The sequence below is a fragment of the Mytilus trossulus genome, chromosome 2, assembly GCF_036588685.1.
Source record: "Mytilus trossulus isolate FHL-02 chromosome 2, PNRI_Mtr1.1.1.hap1, whole genome shotgun sequence".
Lineage (NCBI taxonomy): Eukaryota > Metazoa > Mollusca > Bivalvia > Mytilida > Mytilidae > Mytilus > Mytilus trossulus.
This window is the reverse complement of record NC_086374.1, coordinates 42,481,646-42,494,510: the sequence shown is the minus strand read 5'-3', so window position 1 is coordinate 42,494,510 and position 12,865 is coordinate 42,481,646.

The window sequence follows — 12,865 nt, the reverse complement described above, 5'->3', positions numbered from 1 at the left end:
TCAATGTCCATAAAATTTAACCAAATCATTGACTCTGTATATATAAAGGTTGTATTAGATGGATTTATCAGAATAACGTCATCTTCCATATCTACGGAGGGCTAAGATTGTCACTTTTCAGTCGAAAAATGTCAAAATTTTAGGACAAAGGGCACAGGGTAATGGTGAGAGCCCCCTGATCTCTCAATCTTTCTAATATTTGACAGACATTTAGTCAATAGGTAGATACACACGTGACTAAAAGGAATTTGGGTACACTTCCTGTCTTCTATGTTTACGGAGCGCCCAAAGTGCCAGTTGGATATTCAAAATATATAGCGAAAACCTACCCGAGACCGCTTAAATGAGGTTGAGACCCCCCGGGTCTTTCAATGTCCATAAAATTTAACCAAATCATTGACTCTGTATATATAAAGGTTGTATTAGATGGATTTATCAGAATAACGTCATCTTCCATATCTACGGAGGGCTAAGATTGTCACTTTTCAGTCGAAAAATGTCAAAATTTTAGGACAAAGGGCACAGGGTAATGGTGAGAGCCCCCTGATCTCTCAATCTTTCTAATATTTGACAGACATTTAGTCAATAGGTAGATACACACGTGACTAAAAGGAATTTGGGTACACTTCCTGTCTTCTATGTTTACGGAGCGCCCAAAGTGCCAGTTGGATATTCAAAATATATAGCGAAAACCTACCCGAGACCGCTTAAATGAGGTTGAGACCCCCCGGGTCTTTCAATGTCCATAAAATTTAACCAAATCATTGACTCTGTATATATAAAGGTTGTATTAGATGGATTTATCAGAATAACGTCATCTTCCATATCTACGGAGGGCTAAGATTGTCACTTTTCAGTCGAAAAATGTCAAAATTTTAGGACAAAGGGCACAGGGTAATGGTGAGAGCCCCCTGATCTCTCAATCTTTCTAATATTTGACAGACATTTAGTCAATAGGTAGATACACACGTGACTAAAAGGAATTTGGGTACACTTCCTGTCTTCTATGTTTACGGAGCGCCCAAAGTGCCAGTTGGATATTCAAAATATATAGCGAAAACCTACCCGAGACCGCTTAAATGAGGTTGAGACCCCCCGGGTCTTTCAATGTCCATAAAATTTAACCAAATCATTGACTCTGTATATATAAAGGTTGTATTAGATGGATTTATCAGAATAACGTCATCTTCCATATCTACGGAGGGCTAAGATTGTCACTTTTCAGTCGAAAAATGTCAAAATTTTAGGACAAAGGGCACAGGGTAATGGTGAGAGCCCCCTGATCTCTCAATCTTTCTAATATTTGACAGACATTTAGTCAATAGGTAGATACACACGTGACTAAAAGGAATTTGGGTACACTTCCTGTCTTCTATGTTTACGGAGCGCCCAAAGTGCCAGTTGGATATTCAAAATATATAGCGAAAACCTACCCGAGACCGCTTAAATGAGGTTGAGACCCCCCGGGTCTTTCAATGTCCATAAAATTTAACCAAATCATTGACTCTGTATATATAAAGGTTGTATTAGATGGATTTATCAGAATAACGTCATCTTCCATATCTACGGAGGGCTAAGATTGTCACTTTTCAGTCGAAAAATGTCAAAATTTTAGGACAAAGGGCACAGGGTAATGGTGAGAGCCCCCTGATCTCTCAATCTTTCTAATATTTGACAGACATTTAGTCAATAGGTAGATACACACGTGACTAAAAGGAATTTGGGTACACTTCCTGTCTTCTATGTTTACGGAGCGCCCAAAGTGCCAGTTGGATATTCAAAATATATAGCGAAAACCTACCCGAGACCGCTTAAATGAGGTTGAGACCCCCCGGGTCTTTCAATGTCCATAAAATTTAACCAAATCATTGACTCTGTATATATAAAGGTTGTATTAGATGGATTTATCAGAATAACGTCATCTTCCATATCTACGGAGGGCTAAGATTGTCACTTTTCAGTCGAAAAATGTCAAAATTTTAGGACAAAGGGCACAGGGTAATGGTGAGAGCCCCCTGATCTCTCAATCTTTCTAATATTTGACAGACATTTAGTCAATAGGTAGATACACACGTGACTAAAAGGAATTTGGGTACACTTCCTGTCTTCTATGTTTACGGAGCGCCCAAAGTGCCAGTTGGATATTCAAAATATATAGCGAAAACCTACCCGAGACCGCTTAAATGAGGTTGAGACCCCCCGGGTCTTTCAATGTCCATAAAATTCAACCAAATCATTGACTCTGTATATATAAAGGTTGTATTAGATGGATTTATCAGAATAACGTCATCTTCCATATCTACGGAGGGCTAAGATTGTCACTTTTCAGTCGAAAAATGTCAAAATTTTAGGACAAAGGGCACAGGGTAATGGTGAGAGCCCCCTGATCTCTCAATCTTTCTAATATTTGACAGACATTTAGTCAATAGGTAGATACACACGTGACTAAAAGGAATTTGGGTACACTTCCTGTCTTCTATGTTTACGGAGCGCCCAAAGTGCCAGTTGGATATTCAAAATATATAGCGAAAACCTACCCGAGACCGCTTAAATGAGGTTGAGACCCCCCGGGTCTTTCAATGTCCATAAAATTTAACCAAATCATTGACTCTGTATATATAAAGGTTGTATTAGATGGATTTATCAGAATAACGTCATCTTCCATATCTACGGAGGGCTAAGATTGTCACTTTTCAGTCGAAAAATGTCAAAATTTTAGGACAAAGGGCACAGGGTAATGGTGAGAGCCCCCTGATCTCTCAATCTTTCTAATATTTGACAGACATTTAGTCAATAGGTAGATACACACGTGACTAAAAGGAATTTGGGTACACTTCCTGTCTTCTATGTTTACGGAGCGCCCAAAGTGCCAGTTGGATATTCAAAATATATAGCGAAAACCTACCCGAGACCGCTTAAATGAGGTTGAGACCCCCCGGGTCTTTCAATGTCCATAAAATTTAACCAAATCATTGACTCTGTATATATAAAGGTTGTATTAGATGGATTTATCAGAATAACGTCATCTTCCATATCTACGGAGGGCTAAGATTGTCACTTTTCAGTCGAAAAATGTCAAAATTTTAGGACAAAGGGCACAGGGTAATGGTGAGAGCCCCCTGATCTCTCAATCTTTCTAATATTTGACAGACATTTAGTCAATAGGTAGATACACACGTGACTAAAAGGAATTTGGGTACACTTCCTGTCTTCTATGTTTACGGAGCGCCCAAAGTGCCAGTTGGATATTCAAAATATATAGCGAAAACCTACCCGAGACCGCTTAAATGAGGTTGAGACCCCCCGGGTCTTTCAATGTCCATAAAATTCAACCAAATGATTGACTCTGTATATATAAAGGTTGTATTAGATGGATTTATCAGAATAACGTCATCTTCCATATCTACGGAGGGCTAAGATTGTCACTTTTCAGTCGAAAAATGTCAAAATTTTAGGACAAAGGGCACAGGGTAATGGTGAGAGCCCCCTGATCTCTCAATCTTTCTAATATTTGACAGACATTTAGTCAATAGGTAGATACACACGTGACTAAAAGGAATTTGGGTACACTTCCTGTCTTCTATGTTTACGGAGCGCCCAAAGTGCCAGTTGGATATTCAAAATATATAGCGAAAACCTACCCGAGACCGCTTAAATGAGGTTGAGACCCCCCGGGTCTTTCAATGTCCATAAAATTCAACCAAATGATTGACTCTGTATATATAAAGGTTGTATTAGATGGATTTATCAGAATAACGTCATCTTCCATATCTACGGAGGGCTAAGATTGTCACTTTTCAGTCGAAAAATGTCAAAATTTTAGGACAAAGGGCACAGGGTAATGGTGAGAGCCCCCTGATCTCTCAATCTTTCTAATATTTGACAGACATTTAGTCAATAGGTAGATACACACGTGACTAAAAGGAATTTGGGTACACTTCCTGTCTTCTATGTTTACGGAGCGCCCAAAGTGCCAGTTGGATATTCAAAATATATAGCGAAAACCTACCCGAGACCGCTTAAATGAGGTTGAGACCCCCCGGGTCTTTCAATGTCCATAAAATTCAACCAAATCATTGACTCTGTATATATAAAGGTTGTATTAGATGGATTTATCAGAATAACGTCATCTTCCATATCTACGGAGGGCTAAGATTGTCACTTTTCAGTCGAAAAATGTCAAAATTTTAGGACAAAGGGCACAGGGTAATGGTGAGAGCCCCCTGATCTCTCAATCTTTCTAATATTTGACAGACATTTAGTCAATAGGTAGATACACACGTGACTAAAAGGAATTTGGGTACACTTCCTGTCTTCTATGTTTACGGAGCGCCCAAAGTGCCAGTTGGATATTCAAAATATATAGCGAAAACCTACCCGAGACCGCTTAAATGAGGTTGAGACCCCCCGGGTCTTTCAATGTCCATAAAATTTAACCAAATCATTGACTCTGTATATATAAAGGTTGTATTAGATGGATTTATCAGAATAACGTCATCTTCCATATCTACGGAGGGCTAAGATTGTCACTTTTCAGTCGAAAAATGTCAAAATTTTAGGACAAAGGGCACAGGGTAATGGTGAGAGCCCCCTGATCTCTCAATCTTTCTAATATTTGACAGACATTTAGTCAATAGGTAGATACACACGTGACTAAAAGGAATTTGGGTACACTTCCTGTCTTCTATGTTTACGGAGCGCCCAAAGTGCCAGTTGGATATTCAAAATATATAGCGAAAACCTACCCGAGACCGCTTAAATGAGGTTGAGACCCCCCGGGTCTTTCAATGTCCATAAAATTCAACCAAATCATTGACTCTGTATATATAAAGGTTGTATTAGATGGATTTATCAGAATAACGTCATCTTCCATATCTACGGAGGGCTAAGATTGTCACTTTTCAGTCGAAAAATGTCAAAATTTTAGGACAAAGGGCACAGGGTAATGGTGAGAGCCCCCTGATCTCTCAATCTTTCTAATATTTGACAGACATTTAGTCAATAGGTAGATACACACGTGACTAAAAGGAATTTGGGTACACTTCCTGTCTTCTATGTTTACGGAGCGCCCAAAGTGCCAGTTGGATATTCAAAATATATAGCGAAAACCTACCCGAGACCGCTTAAATGAGGTTGAGACCCCCCGGGTCTTTCAATGTCCATAAAATTCAACCAAATGATTGACTCTGTATATATAAAGGTTGTATTAGATGGATTTATCAGAATAACGTCATCTTCCATATCTACGGAGGGCTAAGATTGTCACTTTTCAGTCGAAAAATGTCAAAATTTTAGGACAAAGGGCACAGGGTAATGGTGAGAGCCCCCTGATCTCTCAATCTTTCTAATATTTGACAGACATTTAGTCAATAGGTAGATACACACGTGACTAAAAGGAATTTGGGTACACTTCCTGTCTTCTATGTTTACGGAGCGCCCAAAGTGCCAGTTGGATATTCAAAATATATAGCGAAAACCTACCCGAGACCGCTTAAATGAGGTTGAGACCCCCCGGGTCTTTCAATGTCCATAAAATTCAACCAAATCATTGACTCTGTATATATAAAGGTTGTATTAGATGGATTTATCAGAATAACGTCATCTTCCATATCTACGGAGGGCTAAGATTGTCACTTTTCAGTCGAAAAATGTCAAAATTTTAGGACAAAGGGCACAGGGTAATGGTGAGAGCCCCCTGATCTCTCAATCTTTCTAATATTTGACAGACATTTAGTCAATAGGTAGATACACACGTGACTAAAAGGAATTTGGGTACACTTCCTGTCTTCTATGTTTACGGAGCGCCCAAAGTGCCAGTTGGATATTCAAAATATATAGCGAAAACCTACCCGAGACCGCTTAAATGAGGTTGAGACCCCCCGGGTCTTTCAATGTCCATAAAATTTAACCAAATCATTGACTCTGTATATATAAAGGTTGTATTAGATGGATTTATCAGAATAACGTCATCTTCCATATCTACGGAGGGCTAAGATTGTCACTTTTCAGTCGAAAAATGTCAAAATTTTAGGACAAAGGGCACAGGGTAATGGTGAGAGCCCCCTGATCTCTCAATCTTTCTAATATTTGACAGACATTTAGTCAATAGGTAGATACACACGTGACTAAAAGGAATTTGGGTACACTTCCTGTCTTCTATGTTTACGGAGCGCCCAAAGTGCCAGTTGGATATTCAAAATATATAGCGAAAACCTACCCGAGACCGCTTAAATGAGGTTGAGACCCCCCGGGTCTTTCAATGTCCATAAAATTTAACCAAATCATTGACTCTGTATATATAAAGGTTGTATTAGATGGATTTATCAGAATAACGTCATCTTCCATATCTACGGAGGGCTAAGATTGTCACTTTTCAGTCGAAAAATGTCAAAATTTTAGGACAAAGGGCACAGGGTAATGGTGAGAGCCCCCTGATCTCTCAATCTTTCTAATATTTGACAGACATTTAGTCAATAGGTAGATACACACGTGACTAAAAGGAATTTGGGTACACTTCCTGTCTTCTATGTTTACGGAGCGCCCAAAGTGCCAGTTGGATATTCAAAATATATAGCGAAAACCTACCCGAGACCGCTTAAATGAGGTTGAGACCCCCCGGGTCTTTCAATGTCCATAAAATTCAACCAAATCATTGACTCTGTATATATAAAGGTTGTATTAGATGGATTTATCAGAATAACGTCATCTTCCATATCTACGGAGGGCTAAGATTGTCACTTTTCAGTCGAAAAATGTCAAAATTTTAGGACAAAGGGCACAGGGTAATGGTGAGAGCCCCCTGATCTCTCAATCTTTCTAATATTTGACAGACATTTAGTCAATAGGTAGATACACACGTGACTAAAAGGAATTTGGGTACACTTCCTGTCTTCTATGTTTACGGAGCGCCCAAAGTGCCAGTTGGATATTCAAAATATATAGCGAAAACCTACCCGAGACCGCTTAAATGAGGTTGAGACCCCCCGGGTCTTTCAATGTCCATAAAATTCAACCAAATCATTGACTCTGTATATATAAAGGTTGTATTAGATGGATTTATCAGAATAACGTCATCTTCCATATCTACGGAGGGCTAAGATTGTCACTTTTCAGTCGAAAAATGTCAAAATTTTAGGACAAAGGGCACAGGGTAATGGTGAGAGCCCCCTGATCTCTCAATCTTTCTAATATTTGACAGACATTTAGTCAATAGGTAGATACACACGTGACTAAAAGGAATTTGGGTACACTTCCTGTCTTCTATGTTTACGGAGCGCCCAAAGTGCCAGTTGGATATTCAAAATATATAGCGAAAACCTACCCGAGACCGCTTAAATGAGGTTGAGACCCCCCGGGTCTTTCAATGTCCATAAAATTTAACCAAATCATTGACTCTGTATATATAAAGGTTGTATTAGATGGATTTATCAGAATAACGTCATCTTCCATATCTACGGAGGGCTAAGATTGTCACTTTTCAGTCGAAAAATGTCAAAATTTTAGGACAAAGGGCACAGGGTAATGGTGAGAGCCCCCTGATCTCTCAATCTTTCTAATATTTGACAGACATTTAGTCAATAGGTAGATACACACGTGACTAAAAGGAATTTGGGTACACTTCCTGTCTTCTATGTTTACGGAGCGCCCAAAGTGCCAGTTGGATATTCAAAATATATAGCGAAAACCTACCCGAGACCGCTTAAATGAGGTTGAGACCCCCCGGGTCTTTCAATGTCCATAAAATTCAACCAAATCATTGACTCTGTATATATAAAGGTTGTATTAGATGGATTTATCAGAATAACGTCATCTTCCATATCTACGGAGGGCTAAGATTGTCACTTTTCAGTCGAAAAATGTCAAAATTTTAGGACAAAGGGCACAGGGTAATGGTGAGAGCCCCCTGATCTCTCAATCTTTCTAATATTTGACAGACATTTAGTCAATAGGTAGATACACACGTGACTAAAAGGAATTTGGGTACACTTCCTGTCTTCTATGTTTACGGAGCGCCCAAAGTGCCAGTTGGATATTCAAAATATATAGCGAAAACCTACCCGAGACCGCTTAAATGAGGTTGAGACCCCCCGGGTCTTTCAATGTCCATAAAATTCAACCAAATGATTGACTCTGTATATATAAAGGTTGTATTAGATGGATTTATCAGAATAACGTCATCTTCCATATCTACGGAGGGCTAAGATTGTCACTTTTCAGTCGAAAAATGTCAAAATTTTAGGACAAAGGGCACAGGGTAATGGTGAGAGCCCCCTGATCTCTCAATCTTTCTAATATTTGACAGACATTTAGTCAATAGGTAGATACACACGTGACTAAAAGGAATTTGGGTACACTTCCTGTCTTCTATGTTTACGGAGCGCCCAAAGTGCCAGTTGGATATTCAAAATATATAGCGAAAACCTACCCGAGACCGCTTAAATGAGGTTGAGACCCCCCGGGTCTTTCAATGTCCATAAAATTCAACCAAATCATTGACTCTGTATATATAAAGGTTGTATTAGATGGATTTATCAGAATAACGTCATCTTCCATATCTACGGAGGGCTAAGATTGTCACTTTTCAGTCGAAAAATGTCAAAATTTTAGGACAAAGGGCACAGGGTAATGGTGAGAGCCCCCTGATCTCTCAATCTTTCTAATATTTGACAGACATTTAGTCAATAGGTAGATACACACGTGACTAAAAGGAATTTGGGTACACTTCCTGTCTTCTATGTTTACGGAGCGCCCAAAGTGCCAGTTGGATATTCAAAATATATAGCGAAAACCTACCCGAGACCGCTTAAATGAGGTTGAGACCCCCCGGGTCTTTCAATGTCCATAAAATTCAACCAAATCATTGACTCTGTATATATAAAGGTTGTATTAGATGGATTTATCAGAATAACGTCATCTTCCATATCTACGGAGGGCTAAGATTGTCACTTTTCAGTCGAAAAATGTCAAAATTTTAGGACAAAGGGCACAGGGTAATGGTGAGAGCCCCCTGATCTCTCAATCTTTCTAATATTTGACAGACATTTAGTCAATAGGTAGATACACACGTGACTAAAAGGAATTTGGGTACACTTCCTGTCTTCTATGTTTACGGAGCGCCCAAAGTGCCAGTTGGATATTCAAAATATATAGCGAAAACCTACCCGAGACCGCTTAAATGAGGTTGAGACCCCCCGGGTCTTTCAATGTCCATAAAATTCAACCAAATGATTGACTCTGTATATATAAAGGTTGTATTAGATGGATTTATCAGAATAACGTCATCTTCCATATCTACGGAGGGCTAAGATTGTCACTTTTCAGTCGAAAAATGTCAAAATTTTAGGACAAAGGGCACAGGGTAATGGTGAGAGCCCCCTGATCTCTCAATCTTTCTAATATTTGACAGACATTTAGTCAATAGGTAGATACACACGTGACTAAAAGGAATTTGGGTACACTTCCTGTCTTCTATGTTTACGGAGCGCCCAAAGTGCCAGTTGGATATTCAAAATATATAGCGAAAACCTACCCGAGACCGCTTAAATGAGGTTGAGACCCCCCGGGTCTTTCAATGTCCATAAAATTCAACCAAATGATTGACTCTGTATATATAAAGGTTGTATTAGATGGATTTATCAGAATAACGTCATCTTCCATATCTACGGAGGGCTAAGATTGTCACTTTTCAGTCGAAAAATGTCAAAATTTTAGGACAAAGGGCACAGGGTAATGGTGAGAGCCCCCTGATCTCTCAATCTTTCTAATATTTGACAGACATTTAGTCAATAGGTAGATACACACGTGACTAAAAGGAATTTGGGTACACTTCCTGTCTTCTATGTTTACGGAGCGCCCAAAGTGCCAGTTGGATATTCAAAATATATAGCGAAAACCTACCCGAGACCGCTTAAATGAGGTTGAGACCCCCCGGGTCTTTCAATGTCCATAAAATTCAACCAAATCATTGACTCTGTATATATAAAGGTTGTATTAGATGGATTTATCAGAATAACGTCATCTTCCATATCTACGGAGGGCTAAGATTGTCACTTTTCAGTCGAAAAATGTCAAAATTTTAGGACAAAGGGCACAGGGTAATGGTGAGAGCCCCCTGATCTCTCAATCTTTCTAATATTTGACAGACATTTAGTCAATAGGTAGATACACACGTGACTAAAAGGAATTTGGGTACACTTCCTGTCTTCTATGTTTACGGAGCGCCCAAAGTGCCAGTTGGATATTCAAAATATATAGCGAAAACCTACCCGAGACCGCTTAAATGAGGTTGAGACCCCCCGGGTCTTTCAATGTCCATAAAATTCAACCAAATCATTGACTCTGTATATATAAAGGTTGTATTAGATGGATTTATCAGAATAACGTCATCTTCCATATCTACGGAGGGCTAAGATTGTCACTTTTCAGTCGAAAAATGTCAAAATTTTAGGACAAAGGGCACAGGGTAATGGTGAGAGCCCCCTGATCTCTCAATCTTTCTAATATTTGACAGACATTTAGTCAATAGGTAGATACACACGTGACTAAAAGGAATTTGGGTACACTTCCTGTCTTCTATGTTTACGGAGCGCCCAAAGTGCCAGTTGGATATTCAAAATATATAGCGAAAACCTACCCGAGACCGCTTAAATGAGGTTGAGACCCCCCGGGTCTTTCAATGTCCATAAAATTCAACCAAATGATTGACTCTGTATATATAAAGGTTGTATTAGATGGATTTATCAGAATAACGTCATCTTCCATATCTACGGAGGGCTAAGATTGTCACTTTTCAGTCGAAAAATGTCAAAATTTTAGGACAAAGGGCACAGGGTAATGGTGAGAGCCCCCTGATCTCTCAATCTTTCTAATATTTGACAGACATTTAGTCAATAGGTAGATACACACGTGACTAAAAGGAATTTGGGTACACTTCCTGTCTTCTATGTTTACGGAGCGCCCAAAGTGCCAGTTGGATATTCAAAATATATAGCGAAAACCTACCCGAGACCGCTTAAATGAGGTTGAGACCCCCCGGGTCTTTCAATGTCCATAAAATTCAACCAAATCATTGACTCTGTATATATAAAGGTTGTATTAGATGGATTTATCAGAATAACGTCATCTTCCATATCTACGGAGGGCTAAGATTGTCACTTTTCAGTCGAAAAATGTCAAAATTTTAGGACAAAGGGCACAGGGTAATGGTGAGAGCCCCCTGATCTCTCAATCTTTCTAATATTTGACAGACATTTAGTCAATAGGTAGATACACACGTGACTAAAAGGAATTTGGGTACACTTCCTGTCTTCTATGTTTACGGAGCGCCCAAAGTGCCAGTTGGATATTCAAAATATATAGCGAAAACCTACCCGAGACCGCTTAAATGAGGTTGAGACCCCCCGGGTCTTTCAATGTCCATAAAATTCAACCAAATCATTGACTCTGTATATATAAAGGTTGTATTAGATGGATTTATCAGAATAACGTCATCTTCCATATCTACGGAGGGCTAAGATTGTCACTTTTCAGTCGAAAAATGTCAAAATTTTAGGACAAAGGGCACAGGGTAATGGTGAGAGCCCCCTGATCTCTCAATCTTTCTAATATTTGACAGACATTTAGTCAATAGGTAGATACACACGTGACTAAAAGGAATTTGGGTACACTTCCTGTCTTCTATGTTTACGGAGCGCCCAAAGTGCCAGTTGGATATTCAAAATATATAGCGAAAACCTACCCGAGACCGCTTAAATGAGGTTGAGACCCCCCGGGTCTTTCAATGTCCATAAAATTTAACCAAATCATTGACTCTGTATATATAAAGGTTGTATTAGATGGATTTATCAGAATAACGTCATCTTCCATATCTACGGAGGGCTAAGATTGTCACTTTTCAGTCGAAAAATGTCAAAATTTTAGGACAAAGGGCACAGGGTAATGGTGAGAGCCCCCTGATCTCTCAATCTTTCTAATATTTGACAGACATTTAGTCAATAGGTAGATACACACGTGACTAAAAGGAATTTGGGTACACTTCCTGTCTTCTATGTTTACGGAGCGCCCAAAGTGCCAGTTGGATATTCAAAATATATAGCGAAAACCTACCCGAGACCGCTTAAATGAGGTTGAGACCCCCCGGGTCTTTCAATGTCCATAAAATTTAACCAAATCATTGACTCTGTATATATAAAGGTTGTATTAGATGGATTTATCAGAATAACGTCATCTTCCATATCTACGGAGGGCTAAGATTGTCACTTTTCAGTCGAAAAATGTCAAAATTTTAGGACAAAGGGCACAGGGTAATGGTGAGAGCCCCCTGATCTCTCAATCTTTCTAATATTTGACAGACATTTAGTCAATAGGTAGATACACACGTGACTAAAAGGAATTTGGGTACACTTCCTGTCTTCTATGTTTACGGAGCGCCCAAAGTGCCAGTTGGATATTCAAAATATATAGCGAAAACCTACCCGAGACCGCTTAAATGAGGTTGAGACCCCCCGGGTCTTTCAATGTCCATAAAATTTAACCAAATCATTGACTCTGTATATATAAAGGTTGTATTAGATGGATTTATCAGAATAACGTCATCTTCCATATCTACGGAGGGCTAAGATTGTCACTTTTCAGTCGAAAAATGTCAAAATTTTAGGACAAAGGGCACAGGGTAATGGTGAGAGCCCCCTGATCTCTCAATCTTTCTAATATTTGACAGACATTTAGTCAATAGGTAGATACACACGTGACTAAAAGGAATTTGGGTACACTTCCTGTCTTCTATGTTTACGGAGCGCCCAAAGTGCCAGTTGGATATTCAAAATATATAGCGAAAACCTACCCGAGACCGCTTAAATGAGGTTGA